Source organism: Anopheles darlingi, chromosome 3, assembly GCF_943734745.1.
Source record: "Anopheles darlingi chromosome 3, idAnoDarlMG_H_01, whole genome shotgun sequence".
Classification (NCBI taxonomy): Eukaryota; Metazoa; Arthropoda; class Insecta; order Diptera; family Culicidae; genus Anopheles; species Anopheles darlingi.
Window position 1 is genome coordinate 54,345,760 of NC_064875.1, and position 16,282 is coordinate 54,362,041.

The window sequence follows — 16,282 nt, forward strand, 5'->3', positions numbered from 1 at the left end:
CAGGAAGGAAGGATAATAAATGTGGTCCGGAAACGTCCGGGGCAGATGTAGAAACGGGACGGAAAAAATAAATAATGCAACCACCGGGTCAGCTCTCATCCCGAAAACGCCAATCCCGCTTGACGAGGGATGGCGCTAAACAGCTTTGCACGGGTACGCGTACGCGCTTTTAGCGGACAGCAGCCAACGTTTCCTGCAACGCTGAAATCCGGCAATCCTTATTAAACACTACGCGCTGAAGGTATGGCACGCAGTGGACCACAGTGCTCAGTGTTCACCTTTGTAACGCGCATTCGGAATGTTGTGAGCCGCGAGGCTACGAACATTGGAATAAATCATTCGAATCCGCTCGCTTCGGCAGGATTAAAGCGATGCTCAAGGAGGAAAGGTGAGAGGAAAGGGAAGGTAAGCGAAAAGGCAGAAAACAAATAAATCTTCCACAAATGAATTTTGTCCCCTCGCACTCTCTCTCTCTCTTGCTTTCGGGAGCGCAATAGGTATGCCTGTACGCTAAACCATCTCCCAACCCTCCAAAAAAAAAAAGAAAAACGTGGAAAATATCTCGAGTGAAAGAAGAAAACAAAAACGAAATGGAAAAAAATGGCAAAACAATCGACAACGAGAATCGGGGGTTGGAAAAGGATGAAAATAAGAGCCAAAAAGGAGGGGAGCGAAAAAAGAAAACATGTCTCTTCCAGGAAATGAGACCATGGAGCACAACGATGACGACGACCGAAACGCACCCCAAAAAAAGCGATCGTAGTGTTGGTTCCATACAAAAAACATGACACAAGAACCTGCAACAACTGGAGCAGCAGCAGCAGCAGCCGATGCTAGTAGTGTAGGCCCCCAGCATTAGCCGAAGCAGATCGTCGTTCTCAGCCAATGAATGTTGCGCCCCAAAAATGCGCCCCAAAACATATCCCCGGAATGTAGTTGTAAAAAAGCATCCCAAAACAAGGGGGACGGGGCCGAGGAGTGGCAAAAAACAAGGGCCAGATACATCGGCATGCCGATGCTAGCAATAGAACCACACATACACACACGCGCACACACGCTGACACACCTACAGTAGAACGAATGGATGGAACGAGCCGCAAAACCGTTGCCCGGTCACGTTCCGCCATTCCGTGCACAACGACGATGACGACGACGATGGCGACGACGACGACGACGACGATGGCGGCATAACGTGTGACACACTGTGTACGAGCGCGAACGCAGAGGTCACACACTCACGTACATGATCCCGGCCGTCGGCCGAAACCGGAGGATTGCCGGAGGATCGTAAAATGCCACCAGCGCGACCGGACTGGACCGGAGAAGCCGGACCGGACCGGACCGAAACTGGACAGGACGGCTGGTTGGTTGGACGAGGAAATCCTGACAGTAAATCCAGGTCATCCAGGCCGGTTATGCCAGTCGCGAACCACGGGACTGAACTCCGGGTTCCGAAAACCCGAGAACCCATTTGCGCGCTTTGTCTGTGACGGATACGGAACGGAACGGTTTCGAGCACCACCAGCAGCAGTAGCAATCGAGCGGGAACTTGTCATCACTAGTGGCTAGTGGCTAGGTGGCTGCAGGACACACACGCGTGTGTGTGTGTGTGTGTGTGTGGTGGAACCGACGTGAACATGATGTTGCCTTTTTGTAGCCATGAAAGGGCAGGGCACCACGATGGAGGCGCCCGGTTACCGGGGGGATCGAGTTAAGCGGAAAGATAAACCCCCGGGAATCCTGGTGCTGGTACAAGGAGAAGGAGGAGGAGTTTGATAAACGGGGCAACCCACCATTGTCTCTTGCCAATGCGAAAATGTCCACCGCACCGCACCGCAATGGCACCAAACCGAGAAGCACCGAAAGTTCGGACCGGAAAATGTTCGGTTCACAGCTTCGGTGGCCAAAAACCGAGGGAGTGACAGGAATTGGGGGCGATTTCGAGGACTTTAAGGCAACCGCACTTTGCAGAGAAGTGTTTTCGAAAGTGCCTACAACCAACCAACCAACGGCGGTGGCCAGCTAATGAGTGGTGGCCCGGCCAGAGCTACGAGATGGTTGTTGTTTGCTCTGCATCACCTCTTCTGGTTCTTCTCACAAATCACTCAATGCGGGACGGGGAGTAATCGTGTGTGGTGTGGCGTGCCTGTCTCTGTGTGCAACGATGTGTCACAGTAGGGTTTTGATGCTGCACAGCGGATTCGGACCCCACCCTTTTTTCGGTGGCTTCAAAACGGTGCTCATCCGTGTTCGCCACAGCCACCGGCTCGTGTGACGTCCTTTCTGAAACCGTAATCGCTGACACGGAACCCCAAAAAACCATCGTTCGGGGCTTAGGTTGGTGCCGCCAACCAACGACAACGGTTGAAGCGTTCATAGCTTACCGATGGTACGGTTGGAATGCTTTTTGCTAGAGTTGCGCCCGTTGGTAACTACACTTTATACCATCACTAGTGGTGGTATCCACTAGTAACGCGAAAACGCGCGGTCCTGTAAGTTGACAGCTTGACAGATCGATTTATGATTTGCAAACTCTACTGCGTGTGAAACTCGCAAGTGTCTAGTCGCGAGTCTAGTGTGCGCGCGCTTACCTTAATAGTCAGTCCAGCCATTGCGGGCAACCACTAGGAGAGGAAAAATTGGGTTCCGCTTACGATGACGGAATCTGCTGTCTGCGCGCACACAGACAACACAGCGCTAGTGCCACTGCACAACCTGCACCTGGTAACCTGCAACCAGCGAGTTCTTACCCACGCCCACGAACGTTTTCAATCACGCGCACACTCACGCACACACACACACACTTCCTGGTTGAACGGTTTCTCCAATCCAATTCCTTTTCGCGACGTCTTCACGATTCCGACGACGATGATGACACTTAATATTAACGGATGATGATCACTGCGCACACCGATCAAAGAATAATGACATTGCGTACTTTTTTCTCTATCCAACACAGATACACATACACGCTCGTACACAGCGTAGCACAACGTATTGTATTGCAAAGCACTGAACACACACGTTGACGTTGAGGCAATGGTGGCTGCGTTTTAGTTTCGCTTTCCACCGCTTTCGATGGCGGGGTGGTTGCCCCGCGCGATACTACGAGTGGTATCCACGATGACGACGATGACGCGATATGAAGAGTATTTCAGGGTTACTAGATTCCCGTCTTCGCTACGTACGCTGTGGCTTGCCAACAAATCCGTCACTGCGTCACTGAAACGGAGTCAAACACTCACACACTCTCATACACACGGTACAACAATCGGTTCGGTGCAATCGGTCTGCCTCTTCTGCCACTGGTTCTGCCACTCACTCCACCACGATGCAACAGAACGGAAACACACACACACACACACTGCGTTGACCACCACCACCACACCGCCACGACAATTGTTTTCGATCCGAATACACAATCACACAAGCTGCTGCTGCTCCTTCTTTTCTTCAAACATGCCACCTGGTGATAGCCACCTTCACACTTTCACGCCGGTCCCTCTAGCCTTTTTGGAAGAAATCAAAAGAAAATGGATTAATTATTGAAGAAGAGAAGTCCTTGATGTATGTCTCCGTCTGTCCGCCTCCGCTCACAGAAGACACAGAGGAATGTAGCACAATCCCGGGGATCATCTGGCACCTCCAGGAGGCGGGTTTTAGTATCATCAAACGAGGTGCACCACAACGTGACAGCAACCTGTCACCAGTTCTTTGTCACCCGCGGTGTGGGCCGGCCCTCCCAGAGCTATCGCCGACGTTGGCGTTGACAAGCCGCGGGAAAAACTATTTATCACGGACCCAAACCCCCGGATCTGCCGGAAACACTATCTCTCCGGGGGCTTACAAAGGCACTCGCTGTGTGTGTGTTTGTGTGCGAGCATGCCGTCTATCTGTCGCTGGTCCGGTTGTTTGCGCTTATCGTTTGATCATCGTCATCGTTACAAGCCCAAAAGCCACGTTGCAGCGATGAGCGACGGGAAAGGGGGCACTGCGGACGCCGCACCGGCTGACAAACGAAGAATCGAAACCGGCATAACGTGACTAACGTCCCGGCAAAGTGACGATTGAAAAGCTGCCGGGCACCAGCTGCCTCGTCCCGGCCAGAAATGGCCGTTCTTTACGGTTGGAGTGAAGCAGCACTTGCTGGGATGCCTTTTCCTGGGTCCGTCCGTCCGTCCGTCGTTTCACGCCTTTCTTGATCAATCTCCGATTCGCCGGACCGTTGGAAAAACGCTGGATTTTGCACAAGACACTATGACACCACAGGGGAGGCTGGTGCCGAGCGCCGAGTCCGTCCAGATAATGTTTCTCTATCCGCTTCGTTTCAGCTTGCGTCCGGACCGACGGACCGACCGAAGCCAGGATGAAGTTTGCTGTTGTCCATGCCGGCCGTGCCTTCCCTCTCCGGTCGGTTCCGGTTTCCGGATAGATCCTCCGGGCGCCCTATTTCCGGTACCCCTTTTGCCTTTCGCTTTGCGGCGCTTTTGCGTTACGAGTCAGCGCCCACGACGCGGTTTGATCTTTTCAGTTTATCTTAACACACACACAGACACACAGACAGACAGAGAAGGGGCCTCCGGCGATACCAGTGCTCGATGCTCAGTGCTCGGTCCGTTTTTTTTTTTTTATTTTGCTGATCCCTGGCCTGTTACTGCCGACTTCAGTCACCGTTCGGATGGCCGCAGGGAGTCGAAATGCGACAATTGTTATCCTTGTTTGAAGTGGTTTCCAGCGCTTTCTTGTAAAGTTGGCTTTCTGTGACTGGTGGGACGGTAAAGACCCCCTCGCCGGTTGAGGATGAATCCGATCCGATGGACCGGTACCGGTACCGGATCGGATCAGCAGTCGGTTTGATACGGAATGTTTGCCATCGTCTACCATCATCGGTGGTAATCCAGTGCAGAGGCGCGCGCATGAAGTGCAACAAACGGCAAAACGGCCGATGCGCCAAAGGAGGGTGGAGTTTTAACAGGGTCACCGCCTCCCCCGGGCGGCGGGGTGGGAACTGGATTTCTCTAGGATTCTCTGGAATCGTTTCTCTGCCCTCCTTGGATCGCTTCAACGAATGTTCACTTCGATTATTGTTTGTTCGTTCGTGCGCTTTTCATCTGAAGACGACCGGCTACTAGATCCACCCGGGGCTTGGCTAGTGTCGTCCATTGCGTTTGACCGAGCTACCGAGGGCGCTATGGAAGAGAAAGAAGAGAAGAAGAAGAAAGATACGAATTCGGTTAGTAAATGGCTCGATGGACGGTTCGCCAGGAACGAGGACATTAAGTGGATCAGTGTGCTAGTGCGCTCCGAAGATTGGCGTCTCACTCTTTCTCTCTTTTTGCTCGCTTTGTGTAGTGGCTTACTTACTAGCAATGATCGAGCTTTTAAGAGCAAAAGAAGGGATATTAATTCGCCAATTCAAGCGCACTAGGGTTGCTAATGAAATTGCGCTGTCCCCGTTGGCCCCGTACCGTTCTCGTTTACAGTAGTTCATCAAGAAGGGAAGCGAATCTGGGACCTTGTGCGCGACGTCCTTTGCAAACGAACAAAAGAAGATCCTTTGCGAAAGACGGCGGGGGAAGAACAGCTGCACTATTCCGTTATCGTCACGCATCAGTCTCCATAATGGCGTACCCACGTTACGGACGGACACTATCGTCTGAAAGCTCCTAGCACAGCATAGACAAACGGAAGCAAAAGCAGGAAAAACGGAAAACCCAATCGGGAACAATCGCGTTCGAATACGATTGACGTACTATCGGACGTAGTGATAAGCAAAACAGCAATCTAGCGGAAGTGGTTTACCTTACGATGATGTTTCCATTTTCCGACCGACCGGACAAGGACCGTTCTGTTTGATCCGGAAATGCGTTTGGATATTGCCAGGAAATGTCATTTACGTATAGAATGGCAAAGTACGTTCGTCGCAGTATTTAAGACTTTTACTGAGGAAACCTTGCTTCAGTTTTAGCTCCAGTTATATCAGTCCGGCCGGATGATGACGCAAAGGTCGTCCTGTGGCCTGTGGTACGAACATCATCGTACAAGGTATGCTACCAACACCTTGTAGATGCCACCGGCAACCGCACCGCATCAGCAGCAGCAGCAGCTCTGCGCATGTATGAATGGTAATTTGCACAAAAGTACCTTTGCCCTGTTCTCCGCAAAAATGTACATTCCACACCAAAATTTAAAAAAAAACTCACTTAACCCGCCAGTGTTGCAGAAGTACGGGACCGGAAGCTACGGGTGGCCAGTTGTGCGGGCGCACTGACCCGAATGAAGCGCGTACCAAGCTTCCATGCTAGAACACTAGCGTGAACATTGCATTCCACGCACACACAGGTTGTGTGGAGGTGCAAGGGTCATGGGCTGGCCCGCGAGGCCCGGCAGTCTGGTGTAAATTGTGCATTGCACTGTTAATGATAAGCGTGTACATCCGGTGAAGAGCAAGCAAACCAACCGCCCGTAGGGACTGGTTTTTGGGGCTACAAGGTACCGTGAAATGATGAGGTTTGGTTCCCCCGGGCAAAAAAAAAACCGAGAAAGTGCAACATTGTATTCAGCACCTGCGTGCATTCTGTTCGTGGTTTATTTTTGACGAACTTTAAACACTTGTTTCACTTGGGCTATTCATTAAAATAAAACATTCGTTTTCGTTTTTTAAACTATGCGTTGGAAGTTCAGTAATAAGATACGAGATGAAATTGTCTTGTTTTGCTCATATTTTAAACGCATTTCTTTTTATGTCCGACTAACATCCATTTATGGATGATTGTACAACTGACAAGCTGCAGATATAGTATATATAACCCATTAGAAGGAATTCACGAAGGTTTGATTCAAAACTTGATGTATATAAGAAGCCATGTTGTAGCCAATTGACCAAGCTATTTTTCTAAATATTCAAGTGAAACAAATCTCAAATAATCCTCATTATTTTCACAAATTGCGCAACTTGTACATAAATACTACGACTCCATATGATGCATATTCTTTTATTAGTATTCATCTACTGATAGGCATTTCCCTAACCCGCAAAGAACTATACCTACAATTGTGCATATAATAAGTATAATCTAAATGATTCTTTCATAATCTTCTGATACTCTCAACCGCCCCAAAAACCCAACCTCGATTCAATCGCTCCTTCTGCATCATTCCTCATGCACCTCACGTACGGACACGTCAGTACATTTCAATTAGATTCGAATTCATCGCAAAACAATCGCTAAATTCGCTAGTTCCTCTCACATTGCTATATTCCCATTCGCAATAGAACTCTCGACCCCGGAGTGCTCTCGGTACTCCAGGCTACAGATTTCTTACACGCCGATTTCCGCGGCTCTCTGGAAGGTCTCTTCTTATGCATTCATTGCGTAGCGTAGCGATTAGTGGCAGAGGAACAGGTTCGTCGGTTCGCAACACGCCCCAGAGTCACACGCGCAGTGAAGCAAAAAAGGCAAAAAAAAAAACAGAAATCCACGGAAGAGAGCACACACAAAAAAAAATCCTAAAGCTGGCCACGGCATTACGCCCGCATCGACAAATTACGCCAAGACGCAGTCAAGTCAACGCACGTCCCGTTCATCACTCACGTGTAAATGTCGTGACCAAGTCCTTCCACCTCGTACCACGGGAAGAGGGGGGGGGGGGGGCGGGGGCGGGGTCACCACTAGTGCACGTTAGCCTCTATCTGGTGCCGCTTCCTCGAATCCATTCAATCTCAGGCATTCAGGGCGCGGCGCAAAATCCCTACAGACAGCTCGCTAACTAACTTCATTGAAGCAAGGCCGTGCCGTGGACGGTCCGTACAGGACTCGTCGTCCGATCCGTGCCATTCGTCGTGGATTCCGCTTCTTGGATAATTGATCCGTGGGGAGGGATGGGAACCGAGTGTCACCGTGCCGGAGGCACGTACCACCCGGCCATCGTCGTGCGCACACTAACTTCCGGCCTTCGGATTTCGCCTTCATCCACAGAAGGTCAACTCCCGGACCGGGATCCCATTGGAGGATCCCACTAACACGCCTCGGGGTGGTATCACGTAGCAATCCGAGCAATCCTATGACGGACGCGACGCTGGATTCGGACCGAACCACCTGTGCTCTGCCTTCTGTCCCCTGCCTTCCACTGCTTAGCACCTTGCACGGAACCATCCGATGGTTCCATCCGATGCATTCGTGGCGTTCGCATCCGCGAACCAAAGGTTGCGAGACACGAGAGTAATGGGTTTTTTTTTTCGTTTTGGTTTTTGGTGACAAAACTTTTCACCCGAAAACTTTTCACTCGCACAACGGTAGAAATCATTGTGTCACACAACCAGTGACTTATGACCCCCCCGGCCAACGGTTGTCGAATGGCCGCGCGCGTGCTGGCGAATGAAAATTTGTGGCAACTCCGACCACGCCAGCGCCCCGTCCTTTCATCTGGGGGAATTTTCATCTTTGATTTCGCAAATCCCCAAAATCAGAGTCAACACCGGCACCGGAACCGGGGCGTTTGGGGGGCTTAACACTCGGAATCTCTCGGATCGATTTGGTTTTGACAGGCGCCCGGGGTCCGGTCCGGGGTCTTCCCTTGCTTTTTCCCTCTCTCTTTGGACTGGGCATTCCTTTTCGGCGCGTTAGTGATCGCGGCTTAATTGTCAAAGAAAAAAAAAACACCGAGGGAGTGGGCTCCGTTTCCTAATCCGATAACTTTCGGCCTTGATTACGACGTGGGGCGCGCGAATCTTCCCTTTTACTAACGATGGGGATATTGTAAGCATCCCCTCGTTGTCGTCGTCGTCGTCGTCAAAATCCTATCCAGCGGATGTTTCGGTCAAAGAGAAAAGCCAAACCGAAACCAACCGTCGTGGTATACGGCTGTAGCTCTGTATTTGTGTGTGTGTGTCTGTGTGTGCGTTGGCGTTCGTGCTGAATTGGATTGACCCGGGCTACTACTACTTCTAATTGCTGGTTTCTAACCGCTGGCTGCGTGCCGATGTTGGAGCTTGCGATGGCATCGATAAGCATCGTGCGTTCGCAATGTTTGGCTGTGTTTGTGTGTCTGCCGGCCTTGAGCCCTCTCGCGAGGGGTGCCTCGAGGTAGTGCACGCCCCACCCCCACGCCCCGCTTAATTGTTACAGTCTTGACTGCCGGCTCACCTCGAAGGCTCGATTGCATGTAGCGAACACATTTTGAATGCATAATTATGTTCATTTCGAGGCCCGGTGGCACGCTGTGTAAACGGAACCAGCACACCATTGGGGCTGGCAATGGTGGCTTGCTTTGTTTTGAACATCGAGAGCGAAGGTCAGAGTGATAGCACTACACACACAAAACACACACACACGTACAGAGCGCATTCATGCTGCGAGTAGAGTTGGGTTGGGCTTTAAATGTTTATTTTCAAACAATTTAATCCAAGCAACCAATTGGGGTAGTTGCGATGCGCACAAACGTGCTTTCCGGTGTTGCAATGAATCCGGGCTTCGGATTTAAAAACTGATTCTGCGCCAGCTCATTTAACAGTCCAACCGATCACAGCCGTTGGCAGATCAATTACTGTTCTATGCATAATTCAAAAATGCAGTCCCATCCTCCAACCGGGACACCGGACAGTGACACCGCACAGTACTGCGACATCTCTGAAGCGCAGGTGCGTCCGTGCATCATCATCATCAGAATTATGATTGAAACCCCTCCCTTGTTCCACCCCGCTTTTGAACCAACTAAAGGGATGAAATGGAGAAGCTCAACGGAACGAACGGATGAAAACAGAAAATATATATAAAAAGAATCCGGAAAACGGAAATCTATCGATCGGTGCGCACCCAATGAAGGATAAACAATCGGGTAATTGTTGCAATTACACACTGCAGCTCGTCGAGGCAATCGAGAACACAAACACACACACACACCCTGGCGTGTGCGTGTATTTTAAACAATGTTTAATTCGCTGCCTCCCACTGCCCCCGGTAAACGGGGCACTCAAAAAAGGGAGAAAAACATAAAGAACAACATACATCGGGGATAGTATGTGTTGCGAAAAATGATAATTTCCTCTCGGCGGTCCCTGTGCGTGCGTGTGCGTGTGCGTGCGTGTGCGTGTGCGTGTGTGTGTGCTTGCCTGTCATGTGATACTCGCCGGGCGGTGGCTGGTCCACACACGTCTCGTTTCGTTTATTCATCGCCAACATATCGGACGCACGTTCGCGAAAACAAACACCAGCATAGAGACCACCGCAACATTTCTGACATGCTGATGCTGGCACTGATGCCACGGACATTCGGATCGGGGCTTTGGTCAACGTTGTTTTTTCGTTGTTGTTATGTTTTCATTTTTCGTCGAATTCGTGTGTTAGCCGTGCTTTCGAGGATAACAAACAGGACCGATAGGTGGTACACCCCGGGTGCCCACACCGGATGTAATGTATCTCGCTGACGCTTTACCGCCCATCACGCCCATCGATCACGGTACCGACAGCGGTCGTTAGTTGCTCGATCATTTCTTCTTTACCCATTTTTTCGGATTCCAGATTCCGCGCTATCCCCCTCCCGGGGGATCGATCGATCGCAGGGTAAGGACAACCGCAAACCGCGTCCATACACATACTTATTTCGGAAACTGGGCAAACCTGGGAAAGTTGTACTAACACGAAGTCAATAAACCACATTAAAAGGCTCACAACCACCACCGCCGGTAGCATACCGGTTAGCGTATGCTGCGCCAGGTACACAAGCACACACACGCACACATACACACACACGAGCGTCCGTTGTTTGTGCTCTCAGCACTCCCGGCAAACCCACACCCCGGGGGGGAACATCCAAAACCCGAAATGAAAAACAATTTCATTACCCGGACAAGCCCAGGAAAACCTGGAGCACACACACACACACACCCACAGGAACACACGAGATGATGTAGCCCATGTTGATTGATTACAACCGTTGGCTGGTAACAAGCACCAGCATACCTGGATGGCACGGTGTTCCACCGCAGGAACGTCGGAGTCGAGAAAAGTATTCCAATTACTTATGACGTCGTACCCATCTCGTTTGGTCCCCGGGACCAACTCCACAGCGGAGAACGGGCGTGGAAGTGAGTGTCTGGCTTTTTGATTAAAGTGTATCGGTTACACCGGGAACACCGGGCGCCATGATGCTCTAATGTTGCTTCCGTAAAGCACTGTATCTCTTTCTCTCTCTCTCTCGGTAGTCCTGGAGTTCAAGGCAAATTCCAATTACCAACGATTGAACACAGTTTGCTGCTTGAAGGCGAGTCCTCTAAGGACCTCTTTCGTACGAAAAAAAAAAACGGTTCGTTTGTGCTCTGGAATGAATCATTCCGGGACGCTTTTAATGACATCCACCCTGGTGCTGCGGCGGTAATACATGCCCGGAACGTGTCCAATCGTCGGGCGGACTTTTTGCGCAAAACAAGTTTCCAGGCAACATTTCCATGTTGCTGGTCCGAGCAACTCCTTTCAGGCTCTTCGAGACGAGAAGTTTTACCACCGGTCGGTTCTTGACTGACGTCGACGTCCAAGTCCGAAAGTCAAGCAAAAGACACTGGCTCGAATTGGCCGAACTTCGGACGCAGCAAACCATGACGTGCCTTCGGCCGTGAGCAACTTATTAAGATAGTTGCCCTGCCAACGTAGTCAACGTAGTGCCACTCTTCAGCGCTCTTAGTACCACGGAACTGTGGAACTTGTGGAACGTCAGCTCCTGCACCGCTGGCCATTAAAATGTCAATACAATCTCGTTCCTTTCTCATGCTCATTTGCGACATGCAAAGGGATATATGCTTTATGGGTTTATGGGTGCTTTAAAGCTTCACGCAAGCGGTTCATACATTTTAAACGTCACCACGCGTCTCGCCTATCCATCTAATCGGGCTTCGGTCGTGTGGTGTTCCTCCTTCTCCTCCGCATCGCCAGATTTGGCGTGACACACAGACGATCCGATGGCGACGATCCAGTTACTCGTCCTCGCCGGTCCATTACCGACCTTATGGGCCGTGGCCGCGGTACATAAATCATCCAATAACATGCATAATACCCTCGGCTCGGACTCACGCTTCGGACGTCGTTTCCGATGATTTCGAGTGTACTTTGTATCACTCACTGCCATCATCATCATCATCATCATCATCGCCATCGCCATCAGGCAGCTGCCTTTGTCCCGCACGTTGACGTAGAGCTGCACGCGAACTGCACGACGCGAACTTCCATATTTCAATTGCAATCAAGCGATCAAGCGCCCACGAGGTGGATCCTGTGTGGGTAGAGGGGGTGGTAAGAAAGAAAGGGAGAGGGAGAAGGGTGTAGCGTGTATATTTTATTACCATGTTGTATCATCTACGTGGCCATCTTCCGAGACATGTAAAAACCGAAAGGACGACGCATCTCCGGATCCGGCACCACGCCCGTGACGATGGTGGCCATATCGCGGGCTTCGCTTTCCATCCAACCTCCTCAAAGAAAAGAAAAAAACAACTTTCCGGTCGGGATGGATGAGTGAGCAGGGTGGATGCGCAAACCGCGCGGGAATGAAAATGAAAATAAAATGACTTCATCGCTATCAAGAGCCCATAACTCTGCCATCAGTCCACGGGGTCCGGAACATCCGCCGGAGCCGGAGAGCAGCCGATCATTCGAGCTGGGTACGTACGGGGGATCCATTTCCATTCCTCGACTTCCTCGATTGGAGGACTCGCGCCGGCAAATGGTTTTAATGGCATGCCCCACTTCAAATGCGCGTTCCGTTATGGCGCGCGCGCGCGCTATGATGCAATGGAGTCTTGGTTCCTTTAAGTACGGCAACGGTTTTGCCTTCAACACCACCACCACCACCACCACCATCACCACCATCATGAGCCCATACATGTGATACACAGCTTCACTTCCTTCCTTCCAACCCTGGGCCGCGCCATCGCTTAAACGCTGCAGCTCGTTACATTGCGAATTGCTGATGGTTCCTCTTGTATCGAGGAGTCCTTCCTCCATTTTGTTTTCGCTTTTTCCCCCCTCTTTTTAACCGTTGCAGCAGATTGTTTTGCCTTGCCTTGCCGAACGTTGCCTTGCGTGTGTTATGATCGCTTGTTGGCAATATCATTTCACATCCCACTCTTGGAGCAGCAGCACTCTTGGTGCAAAGAGCTCTGGGGAAAGCTCAAGATGGTTTCCCCTTACTCGCCACTAACACATATGACCACGGCACCGAGAGAAACGGGAAACGGGTGATGTGCTGGCATTCCATGATAACAGCAGCGAGCAGAAGAAGCACCAACTACTATCGGAACAACACCAATGGACGGATGGCCATTAGCATCGTTTCGGAAGAGATCACACACACACACGTTGGGAGTGCACGACCGGAACGCGTTCCACTACAAGCAGCAGAAGCGTTTTTGGGGTAAAAATGGCTTCCTGGCAGAGCCCGGGCATGGTTCGGGGTTTGTTGTGGCTAATGTCATCCGGAACAACGCAGTAAATGTTACGGCGAACGGCGGTGGCGCCGTGCTCCGGCCACTATGTGCAAAAGCTCGACATAGAGAGACAGAGAGAGAGAGAGAGAAGGTAATGTAGAAGCACCAGCAAATGGAGAAACGGTGAACGGTGTTCACCGTACCGATAGCCAAAGGACTTTCGACGATCTCTTCGGCTAAAGACCAGCTACTAGAACGATAGGTTCTGTATCCTTTCTACGTCTTTGCACCCGGTTCCTTGGTAGCACGCTGGTTCAGCAATCCTTAAAGACCTTTGCACCGCCTCTCTCTCTCACACACACACACACACACCATCTCTTGCTCTCTCTGTCTGTTTCACTCAACCAACCTTTGAGTAGAACGAAGAAAGCGAACGAACGGACGGACCGGCATAGAATGTATGCTTCAATTTCACTAATTTATGACCTCCGCCCCTCCCACCACCGATGGTCATCGTTGGTTGAGCCTTTTCCTCGGAGCAGGAGCTGGAGCCGACAGAGCCTGCCCGCAACCATGGCCATAGCCGCGCATCGGGTCAGCGCAATATATATATCTTATTTTAATCAGTTCCCCGTGCACTGCCGTGCGCCGCGTCATCGATTTGCTTCCATTTTGCGGTCTCGTTCGGTCCGGTGTTCCGGTTCCAAACGGTGTGTGTGTGTTGGACGACCGGTACGGGTGCTGAATTGGAAAACATTTTCAATATTGTTTTCGACATTTCCCTTTCAATATATCAATTCAACTGCCCTCTCTCCTCACCGCGGCGACTGTTGACAGACAGACGGATGGATGGTGCAGGTCGAGGTTTTTGTTTTCGCGAACCGTTGGCTCATGGTTTGGCCAGTTTTTTCGAATTTTTCCTTTTTCTCTTTCGTCCGCTTTGTGTGCTATTAATGGCGATTCTGCTGCTGCTGTGCTTAGTAGAGAAGCTCAGTGCGCTCTCTGTGCGCTATCGCATACCGTCGTCTACTAAGTCGAACAATGATTCATTGTTTCAATGATCGATATGTGATTACCGATGAGCGTGAAGCGTCGTCGTGGTCGGAAATATGCAACCATGACCAGTTGGTTCTGTATTTTCAGTTTGGTCGAATTGAAATTCAATTCCATCAACACGCTTATCCAAGTTCAATGTCATTATCGTTGGAATGTATTTACCGTTGAATATAAATAAACTATTATCTTACCGCTGGAAGGTGCGCCGACAAGCCGACCTGTTTGTGGGCGCGCAATGTTGTTGCATAAAGGTATGCGCGGGCGCGCTTCCATGGCCTACCTCGCGAAGCCTACCTCGAGAATCACGCCATTGGACCCCCGGGGAATGGAGGGCTACTTGATATTCATAAACGGTAGCCGCTCGTTCCGTGTGCTACAACCTCGAAACCTTCCTTTTTCCACTCGCAACATCACCGCAGGAGCAGCAGAACCAGGGCCACTGAATTCGTGAGACAATCTGTCGATAGGAACTAGAAGCGAAATCTAGCAGGGCTTTCGGAAACGTTTTCCTTGCAGCCATTTCCATATGCATTACCATCCTGATCCGAGTCGGTTCGGTTTGAATTTAGAACACTTTTCCCCAGCATCCGTTAGCATAGTTAGTTCGAGGCCACGAGGCGGATCGTGCATATGCGGCGTAGTTTTGCCCGCAGCTATTACCACATGCCAGCCAGGCCAGCCATTGCCTGACACTGACTGACTTTCAACGGGACATAGATTTGCTCATTTTACAGATCACGCGCACCGAGACGCACCTCGTGCTGTACCGTCGTCGTCGTCGTCGTCCAAATCATTCGGCGTCATTCGGTGCGCTGTAAACACAACCTCCGTCCTTCGTCCGAGAAGCCGAAAAACCTGGGAAATACTGTGGATTCTCTTTCAATCTGCAGCCCGTATTCCGTGAGCATGGCGGTGCGGTCTGTGCAGTACGGCGTGAAATAGAGCGAAATGTTTTCTGTACGTGCGGGCAATACAAAGTTCCCTAAAAAACAAAACCCGCCATCACGAAAAATAAAATAAAAAACACAAAAACTGTCATCCGAAATGGAGTTGCCCTAGTTTGTTGAGGGCTTTGCAAGGTCACGCCAGGTCCTACGGGTTCCAGCTCCAGGTTTCTGCGGTCTCCTTTTGATCGCGCTAGCTGAAGTGAAACCGATGTTTGGCCGTCGGGCGTTTTTTTTTTTCATGCTTTCGGACAACATACCGCGTTTGTGTGTTGAGTTTCGCTCTTGCTCTTCGTCAGAACCCTCGCAAGGATACGGTATCGTACCTAAACTTTTTACTGTCCTGCGCGGTACTAGCCGGAGCATAGAACTCCCTTGCAATGCAGCTAGTATGCTGGTGCTTTGTTTATGGACATAGCAAACCGGAACCGACCGCCGCTGTCCAGGCCTCCGGTAGCCTATAATAAAACAATAATGTATGTAATCTGCCAAGCACATGGCCGCCGTTCTGCAACCGCGAAACGGTCAGTTAAGACGTTGGCCGGTCGCTCGTTTGACAGCTTATGTGCAAAGAAACAAGCAGATTCGTACGGACCCGAGAAGAGAGAGAGGATCAAATTCACAGTCGCACAGACAAATTACATATTAGCCTTCTCGAGCGTAGATGATGCTGTCCATCCACAGTCAAGCTAAGCAATCACGATGAAAGGATACTTAAAGGATGGTGGCCACTTCTTGTGCGATAAGTTATGGTTCATATTGAAATATGATCAATTATCGTAATTGGACCAACAAACCGTTTCGACAGCCAGTTCGCGCAGCAGCATCGGCACCGGCGGTGGTGGATTCATCGTAAATGAAGCGA

At 50.6% G+C, this 16,282-nt stretch overlaps 1 protein-coding gene across 4 annotated transcripts in view; it reads right to left on the minus strand.

Moving 5' to 3' along the window:
• Window positions 1-16,282, minus strand: part of LOC125954982 (glucose transporter type 1) — a 156,444-nt gene that overhangs the window by 71,147 nt on the left and 69,015 nt on the right. For all 4 annotated transcript variants that reach the window (XM_049685750.1, XM_049685751.1, XM_049685752.1 and 1 more), the window contains one exon: window positions 2,592-3,509. The gene's annotated coding sequence lies outside the window, so the exon portion shown is untranslated. The remainder of the gene's footprint in view (window positions 1-2,591; window positions 3,510-16,282) is intronic.